The 12378-nt window shown below is 42.7% G+C and overlaps 1 protein-coding gene across 1 annotated transcript in view; it reads left to right on the top strand.

Annotated features, from left to right (window-relative positions):
• OSTN (osteocrin) overlaps positions 1 to 12378 on the top strand; it is a 104163-nt gene that overhangs the window by 34025 nt on the left and 57760 nt on the right. The gene's annotated exons all lie outside the window — the stretch shown is intronic.

Genomic DNA, 12378 nt, shown 5'->3' with positions numbered 1-12378 from the left:
GAAGCTGGAAGTCTGATTGCTGGGGGCCCTGTGTCCTGCCGTTCTCACCTCAGTGTGCTATCTATCAAGCATGCTTATTGCATTAAGTTTTGCCTGTACTTTCAAATTACTTTTGACTAGTTTTTAACACATCACCAGGGCTGTCTGAGAGTGGCAGTGGAATAAGATATGTGTTTAGTGGGTGAACTCTCTGATGGAAGGGGGGCGACCCCCCTGCTCTGCCCAGCCTGTGATGATTGCCCGTGCTGTGTTCCTTCCGATGCCCGCTTTTCACCGGCAGCAGAGTACCGAGGTCCCTGCATATCCAGTTGATGTCATTTGGGAATCAGGTGTGCAGGGGCTGTATAATCCCAAAGAGGTTGTAGAGACGTTGCTGCTAGCAAACTAATTAAGGTGCGCTTGCCCATCAGAATCCAAACCGAGAGCCCTGGGATTCACCCCCCTCCCCTGCCGATGGGGCCATGTGCAGTAACACTTAAATCCGGCACATCATAGCACGACGATACAAAACACAGTTATCCTGGGTTTTCAATTACTTCACAGGAAGCTGCACAGAAAGAAATATTCCTGGAGCAGCCCACCGAGTCTAGAGTTTAATTCCTCTGTATATTTTTCTAAAGTGATCTCAGATTATAACTCTGAAAGTGGAAATCCAGGGGATGAAATTTGCTGTGCAGTTCCATGGTGAAGAGTGTGTGCGCGTGAAAGGGATGCAGAAGATCCTATGTGGCTCTCACTGCCCAGCTGTCTGCTGAGAGCTGCCCGAGGACAAAGACAGGTCTAAATTGTGCAAGATGTGATCAGTACTCAAACCTGAATCGTTGTTCTTTGACTGTCTTCTGCAGGAAAAACTACTTGAGGGATCATTTTGCTTAAGATTTAATATTAGTTAGTTTTGCAGTTATGTAAAATGTGGATCAAACTTTATCGGAGTTTTACAACCCTTCCCAAACTATGTACTTGACTTGTCCTCACTTTGCATTGATATAACTGCTAAAGCAAAATTCCAGGCAGTGAGGAATCACATGCAGCATAAACACGCAGGTTTGTTTTGGGGACCGATTTCAGATGCAGCCTTTATACACAATGTGAAATCCTCCACAAAAATCAGTCAATAACTTAATATGTGCACAGTTGTTTTGTCTATAACAAGCTTCATTATTATTAGCCATCTCACATGAGGGAAACTGAGGCAGGGGTATACCTCCATTGTGCATCAAGGCAGAGCAACGGTTAGTATTGCAGCTGTGGGAAGGATGCTATGGCTTTAACACTGAAAACAATATTTTGAATGTTTTACCTTGTAAATACATCCAAATGGGGACTGGTTAAATATCCAGCCCTATTTTTCTGCTGCCTTGCTAGACAGCCTACTCCAGAATGGAATAGTAGTTACAGCTGTGAGTAACTTGGCTTTTCGTCTGCATAGCAAGAGTCTATTTTAACGTGTGTCACTTGTATCAGTTTCAGTAACACAGAGCATAATACTTTCTTGGCAAGTTAGGCACCTGCAGGCCTTCCAATCTAACTTGATAATTAAGACTTCACCTTCATCTAGCTCCAGTGAATGATGGGGTATGAGCACTGGGACTGGGTGCAGATGCTTTATTGCATTCTTAGTTGATGAATGTGTAACACTATTTGCAAGCATTGTCTTCTATTGCTGTAACTATATGCAGGTTGTTAAGGTGACTTGCTATAAGCCTGGTCAAGTGTTGCAGATGGATGTTAATATTCATGTTGCTTTTTTGATTGATAGCTTAGATTTCAAAACTAGTAGTGGACAAATGCTGTTAATGTTACAATGGGGAAAACTGAAGCACAACGGGTTTCCTATGTGCTTAGTGAAATTCTGATGGTCATTCAGTGTTTATTTAACCAAGCTGCTTTTGGTGTAATCTTTCTCTCCGCTGGCACTGGAGTTTGTTCAGATTTCTTCCCTAACCAGCTCTAGAGAGTGTCATCCCCACAACAGCAGCAACAGTGCAATTTTTTGGTGTGTACACGTTACCAGGGTTGGTCCCTTCTGAGGCACCATTGTGTAGTTTAGCCTCACACATCACCCTCTCAAACATGCAGCAGTTAGTAAAGAGGGGAGACCCACCTGGGTGGTCATTAAGTTCTTTTCACGTGCTAGAAACACTGGTGGGGGAATCCTGGCCCAGGCTAACAATAACGGGAGTTTTGCCATTGACTTCTGCAAAGCATTAATTTCACCCAACGCCCCTAACGAGATGCGATGGACACAAACCAGGACTCTAGAACAAACTGTTCTGTATCCCATTACTTGCCTCCCGCGCCAGCCCCTCTCCCCACACAGCACATGGCAGAACCTCAGGATATTCTGTAACCCATGTGTATGCAGCACATCTTCACTAGAAACCGGAGGTAACGGCAACATCTTGGCTGAGTAACCTCCCTCCCTTCATGAGCTCGGGCACTGGCTCTGTTCTTGTTCAGGCTTCTGCATCCTACAGAGCCCTCTGTGCTGCACTCTGCACTTTGCCTGGCAGTCCTTTTGGGAAGCACAGCTGCTGGCTCGGGCTGGGGCAGTGTTTATATGCCCTCCTTTCTGCCTGCAACAGCTGCTTGCATGACTGACACAGCCCTGTATCTTCGTAGCTGAAAAAGCATTTCTTGGAAAAGCAGGTCACCGAGGAGTGTTTATAAAGGCTCAGATTGATTCTGAGAGGTTATAAAGCCCTTCCTAAAGTTTATTTAGAACCTGCTGCACAAAAGGAGTTGCAGCTCTTTGACAAATTGTCTCAGGACTGTTCACATTAAGCTGCCTTTGTGTGACTGTCATGTATTATTTAGGCTCATGACTGATGGAGGAAGGGAAGTTCTGGAAATGAGAACGGGTATTAAGCTAAGGGAAACCATGTCCTGGGCTTTTGGCCGGTAATGAACTTAAGCATAGATCATTTGAATGGCAGGCTGTTAGGCTGGCACTAGACCTATAGGCTACTTAAAAATAGCAGCATATCAATAATTTAAAAGTATCAGTATCAATACACGTGAAGTGATCAGAAATAGGCTGGTGTAATTCCAGGAGCCTCCCGCTGCATGGCTGGACTCGCTGCAGGAGGAGAGGACATGGGGCATTCTTAAAAACTGGAAAACATCTAGAATGGGTTAATTGCGGGAGGATTTTCAGCCAGTATTGAATCTGCATGTATAAGCACACGCATATATTTTAGCAAACCCATTTTTTGTTGTTGTTCTGATTTCAGGTTTATGTGATTGATTTCTAGTTTATTTGGGGTTGAAAACTGTCAGAGAAAAAAATGATTTCTTTAGTGCAGACAAAGGACTGTCTGTTTGATTTAAGGCCTGTTGTTGTGAGTGATAGTGTTTGCTCCCTACAGCTACTATACATGCAAGCAAACACAGAATTATGTGGCAGACATGCTAAATGTTTATTAGTTTTTCAAGGCTAACCACAAAGCAAAAATGAAAAACAGAAGGGGAATAAACTCATGTTCTTCGGGCTTTCCTCTGACTAATGGAAGGAAAAATCTCTGGGCTGGGTAGTGATTCACTGTCCACGACAGATGTCCCTGACCCAGCCTGCTAGTCGTGGTTGGGATTAGCCATTGAACTGTTCAGATCTGGCAATTCCTGCTTGCCTTGCCAGAAGGTGCCAACACAAAGTAATTTTTTGCCCTTGTGCTGTCAGCTCTGGTTGCAACTCCTTCCCCACCATATCCAGACAGCTGCAATGCACTTTGGGGTTCCTAGATCACCACCCTGTCCCACCCTGCAGAAAGCTGGGACAGTCCTTCATGATCTTCCTCCCAAAGCTGCTACTCAGGCTCCAAAAGGTACTTTTGCTTCTGCAGATCCGTGCATGCAGATGTAACACATAAAACTTCAGAGGGATAGTGAGAGTAAAACACAGGTTCCTCAGCTGCAGAAATTGTCTGGATAGCTTGGCTATTTCTCTTTGCTGTTTTGGGACCTCTGACATATAGCTCCTTGCTGGATGCTCCAACTAGCATCTGGCAGAGGGAGATGGTTTACATGCATGCATACAGGTACGCACATGTATGGATACCACTGCTTTGCAACAATAATACTTTGTGTTGCGTGCAAAAATCTTTTTCTTCCTTAAGAGGCAGTGTGCTTCAGATTTCACTTCACATAAGTCAGAACAATGCATACCAAAGGGATCAAGAACCTAATGGAAAAATCGGTCTTGGAAAATGTTTATGTGGAAAGGGTTACTGTCGCACTGGAGGGCTGGCATTGCTTTGCTTATTAGGTCTGCTAGTGCTCGAGAGTGATGGAGTACTTCACCAGGTCAGCAAGATCAAGGCAGCTGGAAGGTTTAGGTTTCCCCCTTTGCTCGTAGGTGAAAGGCAGAGGAAGAAATGCTTTAAGGGGGGAGCAGCAAGATGAGAATTTTCTGCTTGCCAACATCAGCTCTGAGAGGGATTTGACCAAAATTAAGGATGACCGGCACTGGCAGATGTCAGCTTCGCACTGGAGAGAGTAGAGTTAATTAGAAAGACAGAGCCAGCCTTGCAAAAATTGCATCTGTGCTGTCATGTACACCAAATAACCCAAAAGAGTGTGGTTTGTTTCCGTAATAGTGACTTACAGGGCCAAATAACACTTCTCCAAACCTTTGGCTAACAGCCATGAAGTCATCTTTAAACAGAAGCTGTCAACGTGAAAAATCATTATGTATATTAGTTTGGAGATATTTATCTATATTAACATTCCTAACCTGTATTACTGAAGTAAACCCTTTTTTGCCTTTTTTCTTTAAGCCTTACTGAGTCTTTGCCAACTCTGTGGTCTGTTTGCCTCAACCCAATTTTGTTTCCAAAATTTGACTAGTCAGTTCCTCTTCAGTCCACAAGCCTTTATAATGACAGCATCAGTAAAAGGAAAAATGTCAATTCTGTTGCCATTTAATCTAATGTGGAAACAGAGGTGTGTTTGGGGGCATTTTCCACCAACCTGTGCATTTTCAGATTTCCATGCATTCGGAGAGTTTTTCAGTTGGATCACTACAACACTCTTTTTCTGTTGTTTTAGCACCTGGTGACCATTACCATGTCTCTCTGATGTATTTTATTCTGAATTACTGGGTAGTCATTGCTGAGTTCGTAGTATCATTTTGTCTAGAATATAAATGAACTGTTATGTGGGACTATCTTGTTCATTGTCATCCATCTGTCCCCCGCTGATAAACTGAATTCCTCAGATAGACTTAATTTGGTTCTTGCTTCGCAAGTTTACAGTCTAAGAGAAGATAAGCCAGAAAAAAAAAATTAACAATAAGCAAATAGAAACAGAAACTGTGTTAACTGTTCCTGAAATGTTTGAAGGCAGTTTTTGGCCTTTTCTCAGGAAGGAGCAGACTCTGGCCCATCTCCATATGGAGGGATGTTTTTTTACTCTTGCCTACACCTGCCCACTCCCTGGTGCAGGTTGCATCTACCAGCAGCCCTTTGCATTTGCTTGTCTGAAGGCAGCAGGGGCACTGGAAACCTTCCTTGCTTCTTTTCCAGGCTGACATTAAGCTGTGTTCTACATTGATGTTATGATGAAAGGTAAAATGTGTCAATGTGTCTGGTCAGCACAGAGCTGAACCGCTGTTTTGTCTCCTGGGCTCTGCCAGCAAGTCACTCTGCACCACCCCCAGCAGGCTGCTTTCCCCTCGGTTTCATAGGGAATAAGTACCTACAAGTGAATATGTGAATAGCCCAGCAGCATAGAGGGTTAAGGAATGATTGGAAGAAAGTTGCAAGATCCATGGATGTGAAGTGCTGTAGGATTTCCTCTGACTCCATTTGGCTGCAGCTCCGTGGGATTCAGTTCTTGGCTCTGATTCCCTTTAGTGTGTTCACCAAGTCCCTTTCTTCAGTTTGCACCTTTCTGCACTGCATGGTCGTGCTCAGAATTGTGAGTTAGTGCTGGCTTGAGCTGGTTTGTGACCAGTTGTTTGGTCTTATCCCTGTGATGTGCAGCCCGAAGTTAGACATCCTCTTTCCCAGCAAAGAGTTCAGGACTGTGGTTTGGCCAGGTCTGGCACCAGGGGCTGCTCGCTTGTCACTGGTTGGGGAAAACCTTATTCTCCATCATGTGAAGTGTCTTCTTGTGCCTGTTGCGCCAACCTGAACTCCTTCTGTTGGCCACAGTAATCCCTCCTTGTTCTCCATCTGCTTTATTTTCTTTTGCTATAAGAAAGACTGATACATTGAGCATTTCCCATGCTGTTACACACTCAGGGTAACTCATGGCGGTGAGCTTTACTGGCAGATCCCTGCTGGTGAGGAAGGTCTAATGACCTGAGGTAGGGGTGATGCTGTGCTCCTGAGATCCTTGGATGCAGCAGGGTCAGTGTCTTGGAGGCCCAGAACTTTCTTCAACACCAGTGGGAAGAAGTGGAGTCTGCTTGGAAGCCCAGGGTGAAAACCTGTCCTGGCTTTCTTCCCATGGAGGTGGAAAAAGGATGTGTTCCAGGCTCTCCCCATTCCCAGCACAGGCGTATCTGCAGAAAACAAGTCCTGTCTTAGAGTTACTCCCCTAAGAGGTGTGACTGTCACCACAGTTTTCATCTATCACAAAAACAAATGAAATACATTTTTTTCTCATCTATTTTACTTAAAGAATCACTGTATTTGAATTTAAAAGGACTTTCATATCTCTGAAGAAACTCTTTCGAGTGTATTTTCTTGCTGAACTGCTAAGTCTAAGGCAAAAGCTACCAGGTGACGGATATTTAAAAAAAACAACAAAAAAAAGAAAGAGTAATGCAGAGCTTTGAGCTATTCAAAGCAATCGCAAGCAACACTTTCTTTGGCATCAATTCAGGTAATTGTTGTGACATGTTAGTAGTGACTTACAGTGAAAAAATCCAGGTCTGAGAGTGAGGGTGATTAGATAAATGTATGTTTATGATAGGAACAGACCTTGTTAACAGCGTGTGGCATTTATGTTCCTCTTAGATCACTGGTTTATGATCAGAAGCTCTCCAGTGGGAAACACAACTGCAGTTTTTCAATGTGCACCTGACAACGCTTAGTTTCAATGGCTTTTTTCTGGCTTTGCTGCAGACCTTGTGCTGGCTTTTGGGCATTGCACTTGGTCTTTCCATCTTCCACTTCCCGTAAAGCAGGGATCTCTGTCCTCTTTTGTTAGCCTCTGGGAAGGACCTTGGGAGATTGGAGTGGATTAACCAGGGTGAAACAGCAAAGAGTATGTGCAAATAGCTGTCTTGTGTCTGACTGCAGTTCCCAGCAAAGATTTCTTACAGAAAGGCAGCAAAGAAGCAAAACCCAGGTATGGATTAATTAAGAAGGGTCTGGGATCTGCAGCACTGGAGGTGTTTGGATAGGGTTGACCCCCTAGGATTTCTTCTGGCCCTTGTTTATCTTGCATTCTGTGAAACCGAGACAAATAGTGATAAGCACTATGATGCCATAGCCTCAGGTTCTCTTACTGTTACCATGAAACAGTTTATAAATGGAATGCCTTGAAGATCCTGGGTTTTCTTCCTGTTAACTGAACCCATCACAGGTTATTTACCATCAATATTTTTTAATGCTAATTTGAGACTCCTTTCAATCACTGGGAATAGCCACGGATTTAAGAACTCTGTGCTGCTATGAACTTCTTCACAGCTTGATATTATTCATATCCTGGATTTTGGGTAATAAGTACCTTTAATAACAGGAGTACCTGAAGTCAATGAAATGCAAACAGCAATTTTAGCCATTGAGGATGAAAATATTACTGAACGGTTCATGAACTCCCAAAGCTTTGATTCAAGCTTTGGGTAATGATTCAGCTTCATCCTCTTTCTAATTGAATGTGCCCCCACCCTGACTGTGACATAAAAATCAGATCATCTCAGTGAATAATTTTTGGTAGACTACATTTATTATTGCTGTAGTATCTGATCCACAATATAATTAAAGTTGGCCTGATCACGGGGTGGAGACAACATGAGAAGGCTGTAACTGCACTACCCATTGTCACTTCGGTTCTGACCATAGGCACTCTCATTCTTACTGCATTATTTACTATAATTACATTTTTTTTTTATTTCCAAGATAGTTTCTGCTTTGTAGATGAACTTGTGGGTGTGCATATTAATCTCAAATTTTCTACATAGAGCTTCTGTCTCAAGACATTCAACTACCCTTCTGGCTTGGTATTACATTACAAAGCCATGTCTATCTTGATGCAAACTCCAGTCATGTGAATAAGGAAGGATAACATGTTTGCAGGGTGAATAATAACATCTTCACCCCCAGAAGTTAGGACCTTTTTGTTTCCCACATAATAATATGGATATAAACCTAGCCTGCCTTCAGATATTTTCTTGTAGTACCTCTGTAATGCAGGAAAATATTAATATTGACACAGTATCAGATTAGAAGATGCATCTCTAGTTTTAAGAGGTTTTCTCTATAAATAGTTATCTTTTTTTTTTTTTTTTTTTAAACTGAGCACTGTGATTCCTGTTAAATAGCCTTTTCTGATTCTTGCTAAATTCCAGGGATTACAGCTGGTACTGCAAAACCAAAGGGGAAAATAAAAAACATTCTCAGGAGTCTGAATCCTTCGTTTCCCATGGTAGGGATCAGAGGGAGGTCTGCAATACTAGCCAGGGATGTTTGTTTTACTGTAAAGTTTCAATAGGCATAAAAAGCATTTTCATTTGGGGGAAAAATAATTTTATATGTAAACAAATTACTTCTCGAATATCTTACAGTAAGAGAGAAGACAAGTATCAACATCAGAAAATCCACTAGATCCTGTATGAATTTGTGTAATACGTCATACGAACACAGAGGCTGCAAGACTCTGGTCTTCCACCAAGAGTGGTGTCCCTTAAGTCTGAATCATGAAGAGGGCAGTCAGAGGGGTTATCAAACAAACTACTGTCTGATCCTCCTTTGACTTCAGCTAGAAGTGATTTCTTGACTCCCTTGGCTCAGCCATGGGCTTGCCTGAAGCCTAGAGGCAAAGCTCACCAAAGGTAATAGAGTTCTTTCTCTTGAATTTAATGATCTTTGAATTAAGCCGGCTAAGATGGTTTGATAATGTCTCTACCACACAATCGACAGAAGCAAATAAATATGCCTATTGAAAAAAGCAAAAGCTTGATTAAGAATAAGTTGCAAAGTACAATCACTGTTTCCTCATGTTTAGTTGTGTAACTGTCAGTGTTCTTGTTCTTTTAAGCTTTGGTACAATTGGTTCCCTGTGTGTTATCCAACAGATTTTAGGGGATTATAGGAAGTTTCAGTATCAATAGACAACATCTGGCTTTCTGGCATGAACATCTGCATGAAGTAGAATTTATTCTGCAATTGAGGAGCATCTTTATAATATTTGTTTCAATATTTCGAAAGTGTATGTGTGTTCATCCTCAGTAATTCTGCAGGGTTATGCACTGTTTTCACTGTGTTTTTCAAGTTGCTGTGGTAACAAGGAGATATTCCACTTATTATTTCCCACATGCCAGATCTGTGCCCTGGCTATTGGCCGAATTCTGTGAGCTGTTTAATACTGCCCAAAAGTGTCAGAATGCCATCAACTCCCACGTAAACCAGAAGTTATCAAGGTCATTTAGTCAACCTCACTGTTGTGAAAATGGTTGTATGCCTGTTAATAGAAATGGAAGAATACAAATTCATTGCACCTCTTTGGCTGCAGGTACCTGCCAAGTGATGCAAGTGACAGCCAGACCAAGAACAAGATGTGGGAGAAATCAGGTGGAGCTGTCCTCTGTAACAAGAGAAACAAAGGGAAATCAACTTCCACCGTTAATATCTAGAGGTTCTTTGTTTTTCCAGGCTGTATCCCATAATTTGTACCTGGATTTCTTGGGCAGAATACCTTGTCAGAAAGGGTAGGTGTCAGCTGGGCTAGTGTTGCTTTGTGTAGGATCTCTGCAGTTTAGAGCACAGGTGAAATCCAGAGGTAGGATGCTCTGAGTGTTGGCGTTCGCTGTCTGGCCACAGGATCTCATGCAGTAGCTGCTCTGGGCACGCAGTGTGAAGTGGGATAGGTACTCATCCAACTTGCCCCGTTCCCTCATGTTGCTATTGAACTAAAGTTGCTTATCCTCTTTCTTTAAAGCTAGTGTTCCTGTGCTTTTACTGTCAGGAGACCTTTCTCAGCAGTGTAGGGCTCGCTACTTGACACTGTGTGGCAGAGCTTCCTGGGGATTAAATTATGCCATACTTAGGCACACAGAAAACTGTATCGACAGAGAAATATTCTATAGAAACTAATTCCACTCTGTCCTGTCAGCCCCTCACTACCTACTGCTCAGGGTAACAGTTTGCTACAAGACCTGCCAGCTTTGCCTATGGTCAAAGTAAGATTCGAGTCCTTAAAGCATGTGCTGATGCTTCCTGCAGAATGTTATTTTGTCTGTGTTGCTGCCCCTTCCTAATAAAGGCTGAGGGCTGACTCAAACCAGGCTGTACTGTACACGCACCTGCTGGGCTAGAGCGAACTGGAGGGCAATGTGGATTGATGCTGGAACTGGGAACTGCCAGGATTGCTACCATCACTTTTTTTTTTACTTTCTACAAGATCTGTGGAAACTTCCAGGTTCAGATTTCTGGATGATTCAGCAGTGATGGCTGTATTTCAGTTGAGAAAACATTGTCTAAAATTCACTTTTGATCAGGGAATTGACTCATAGGAAGGGCAGGCACACTCTCTGCAGTAGGGCTGGGTTTTACTGGGAGCTCTTAGATGCTGAGTTCCTGAAGAAACTAAGGAATATATGAAAATAATGAGGTGTAGCATACCATTAGAATACGCTCTAAATGCTGGCGCCAGACAATTCATGGCACCAGACAATTCATGGCCTCGCATAACTTTGTATTGTGGTCAAAGCATCTGATTTCCGACTGATGTAAATCATAGTTCTCTTAGTGCTTGACACAGAGCTCAGACTTGCAATCTCCCACTTAGATGTGCATATGCTATGGAATGAGCATTATAAACCCAAATGTCACCAGATATCTCAGGATTGTTTTCTTTCCATTGATTACTTAACTGTGCAGAACAGCTTTATGCTGCAAGGTGGAATAATGATTCTCAGCTGTGTGAAACTCTTCTGTATTTTCCTTTCAAAAGATTGCCCAAGTACTTTGATACAATCAGAAATCCTATGACAGAGAATTTTACCCTGCATAAGAATTGTCAAACTGAGGTCCCATCTAGTCCTGTACACCACAGCCTGCAATACGTTTACTCCTGAAGTCCAAGAAACCCTGCAGCGAACAACCATGGAATTAGCCATGCACAGCTGAACATTTATTTTTATTAAGATGTTAATTTCTAAAAAGCATCCTTTCTAAGCTTTGTTATTGCAAATCTTCTATTAATTTGCATTAGTACAGAGTCAGGGCTTTCAGGAGCTCTTTAAATAACGATACTTTAAAAACTCTCATGTTGGAGCAATTAGAGAAATAGCAGTTTTCTGATAAAAGGATATACCTGAATGTTATTTTTCATTATCAAGTGAAAGAGGGAAGGTGGGCTTAGTATTTGAGGTTCTGGGAAATTGTTCAGTTTTGCACTCTCTTGTGCTTTGTGTTTCTTTTGTGACTATGGGAGAATTGCTTGGATTTGGATAAATGCTTATGTTGCTATGGCTCAAAAATTACTACAGGTTATCTGAGTTATGGTCATTTTCTTGATGCTGGTGCTCAACTCTTCCTTCATGTAAGGTCATGCTGCCCTAGTGAAACTTCCTTTGTTGCATGCCAAGCCAGGCCTTACTACTCTGCATTGCTGAGAGTTGGGAGCCTTCACACAGGTGGCTCACCCACATTAAGTGGTGCACAGTAGCTTACTGCTGCCTCTGGTCTCTCTGTGTGGTAATTTGAGCATCAGTTCATGTTGGCTACACCATATGGCTGGAGGCAGATGCAGTGGAGGGCCAGCCTGAATGTAAGCCAAGGTTTTGCCCTGCATGGCTTGTGTTTCTCTGCCTGTGTGAATCAGCTGAACTTCAACCTGCATCTAGGCTGCGAGTTGTAGCTGGTTGGGTGATCACAGAGCTTGGCCTTGAGTGTGAATCATTGCCCCAGTTTTCCACCTTTAAATTGGGGAAGGTCACATAACGCCAGCAAACAGCTGCACTGTGAGGATAAGTGCATAAAAAAGTCAAGATCAGAGAACTGCTAATCATACTCTGTTAATATTGCCATGAAAAATTCATCCCATACCTGTGTTGGCTTATAGGCTAAGGAGCAGGCCAGAGTCACTCCTGGAGGAATTTGGATCAAAAGTAGAGTCTGGGGTTTTCCCCCCCCCCTGATTTTCCATAACTAAAACTCTGACTTTCCACAGACTCCAACCAACACCACGCACTGGCACACAGCGATC

This window comes from Falco peregrinus, chromosome 12 (genome assembly GCF_023634155.1).
Source record: "Falco peregrinus isolate bFalPer1 chromosome 12, bFalPer1.pri, whole genome shotgun sequence".
Classification (NCBI taxonomy): Eukaryota; Metazoa; Chordata; class Aves; order Falconiformes; family Falconidae; genus Falco; species Falco peregrinus.
This window is presented reverse-complemented; position numbering and strand designations above follow the sequence as displayed.